Raw genomic sequence first — 2,500 nt, forward strand, 5'->3', positions numbered from 1 at the left:
AGACGGTTATGGAGGAGGTGAGGATGGATTCAATGATCGCTGTATAGAATTGCACCATCATTGTCTTTGGCAGGTTGCATTTCTTCAGCTGCCGTCGAAAGTACATCCTCTGTTGAGCTCTCTTGGCGAGGGAGCTGATGTTCAGTTCCCACTTGAGGTCCCGGCAGAGAATAGTGCCCAGGAAGCGGAAGGACTCCACAATTTTGACTGCGGAGTCTAACAGGGTGATGGCGGTGAGTGGGGCTGTATTCTTCCTGAAGTCCACAACCATCTCAACTGTCCTTAGAGCATTTAGCTCTAAGTTGTTCTGGCTACACCAGGTCACCAGGTTGTCAGCTTCCCACCTATAGTCAGACTCATCCCCACCAGAGATCAGCCCAATGAGGGTGGTGTCGTCCGACAAACTTCAAGAGTTTGACGGACAGATGATTGGAGGCGCAGCTGTTGGTATACAGGGAGAAGAGCAGTGGGCAAAGGACGCAGCCCTGAGGAGTTCCCGTGCTGATGGACCTGGAGTCAGAGACTTCTGTTCCCGGCTTAACGCACTGCTTCCTGTCAGAGAGGAAGTCTGTGATCCACCTGCAGGTGGAGTAGGGCACGTTCAGCTGGAAGAGCTTGTCCTGAAGCAGGGCAGGGATGATGGTGTTGAAGGCAGAGCTGAAGTCCACAAACAGGATCCTGGCGTAGGATGCTGGGGCGTCCACATGCTGTAGGGTGAAGTGGAGGGCCATGTTAACTGCGTCGTCCACAGACCTGTTGGCTCTGTAGGCAAACTGAAGGGGGTCCAGGAGAGGGTCTGTGATGGCTTTGAGGTGTGCCAGGAGCAGGCGCTCAAAAGACTTCATTACCACAGATGTAAGGGCGACCGGTCTGTAATCATTTAGTCCTGTTGGCCTTAGCTTTTTGGGCACAGCGATGATGGTGGAGGACTTGAGACAGGCTGGTACATGGCATGTCTCCAGGGAGGTGTTAAAGATGTTGGTGAACACCGGAGACAGCTGGCCAGCGCAGTGCCTGAGGGTGGCTGGAGAGACAGAGTCCGGCCCGGCTGCTTTGCGTGGATTCTGCCTCTTGAAAAGCCCATTAACTTCTCCCTCCTGAAAGGAGAGAGTCGTTTCTGTAGTATGGGTGGGGGATGGGGCCTCTTGGGTGGGAAGGGGTGGTTCAGGACAGTCCAATTGTCTTTCAAATCTACGGTAGAACTCGTTCAGGTCGTTGGCTAGGCGGGAGTCGTTAGTGGTGTGGGGCGCTCTGGGTTTGTAGTTGGTGATGTGCCTGAGCCCTTTGGCAGACAGAAGCAGCGTCGTTAGTAGAGAACTGGTGTTTTAGTGTCTCTGAGTACAGTCGTTTAGCCTCTCTCACCGCTTTGCTAAACCTGTTCTTCGACTCCTTGAATCTGTCTCTATCCCCACTCCTAAACGCTTCCTCCTTCTCCAACCTCAACCTTTTGAGCTTTGCTGAGAACCAGGGCTTGTTGTTGTTAAAGTTCACCCTGGTACGTGTTGGGATACAGCAGTCCTCACAGAAGCTGATGTACACAGCCTCTGTGAGTTCATCCAGACTATTGGTAGCAGTCGTGAACATATCCCAGTCAGTACAGTCTAAGCACGCCCGCAAATCTTCCACAGCCTCACTGGTCCACTGTTTAGATGTCCTCACAGCAGGTTTACAGAGTTTTAGTTGCTGCCTGTATGCACGAATCAGGTGGACCAAGGGAGTTCTGTGCGAGCCGAACAGCCCCGTGACCCACAATAGAAACATCCCCGCCAAATTCGAGCGTTTGACGGGGTCTATCCGTGAAAAAATATTCACGTTTTTGAGTGCACATGCATTTCTGCTGCAAATGCCTCTGGAAGTTTCATGCCGTTCGTATGCCAATTGTGGCAACACGAAAATGACCCGTTTTCCCATTCCGAGGGATTTCTGTGCGACCCTAACAGCCCCGTGAGCCACAAGAGACACATCCCCGCCAATTTCTAGCGTTTCACGGGGTCTATCCGTGAAAAATATAGACGTTTTTGAGTGCACATGCATTTCTGCTGCAGATGCCTCTGGAAGTTTCATGCCGTTCGTACGCAATGTGGCAACACGAAAATGACCCCTTTTCCCATTCCGAGGGATTTCTGTGCGACCCTAACTAACAGCGCCCGTGAGCCACAAGAGAGACATCCCCGCCAATTTATAGCGTTTCACGGGGTCTATCCGTGAAAAATATAGACGTTTTTGAGTGCACATGCATTCCTGCTGCAAATGCCTCTGGAAGTTTCATGCCGTTCCTATGCAATGTGGCCACACAAAAATGACCCGTTTTCCCATTCCGAGGCATTTCTGTGCGACCCTAACAGCCCCGTGAGCCACAAGAGAGACATCCCCGCCAACTTCTAGCGTTTGACGGGGTCTATGCGTGAAAAATATTAAAATTTTTGAGTGCACGTGCCTTTCTGCTGCAAATGCCTCTGGAAGTTTCATGGCGTTCCTATGCAATGTGGCAACACGAAAA

The sequence above is a fragment of the Petromyzon marinus genome, unplaced genomic scaffold (assembly GCF_048934315.1).
Source record: "Petromyzon marinus isolate PM22_M1 ecotype Great Lakes invasive population unplaced genomic scaffold, UKy_Petmar_22M1.pri1.0 PM_G_Scaffold_301, whole genome shotgun sequence".
NCBI classification, from domain to species: Eukaryota; Metazoa; Chordata; class Hyperoartia; order Petromyzontiformes; family Petromyzontidae; genus Petromyzon; species Petromyzon marinus.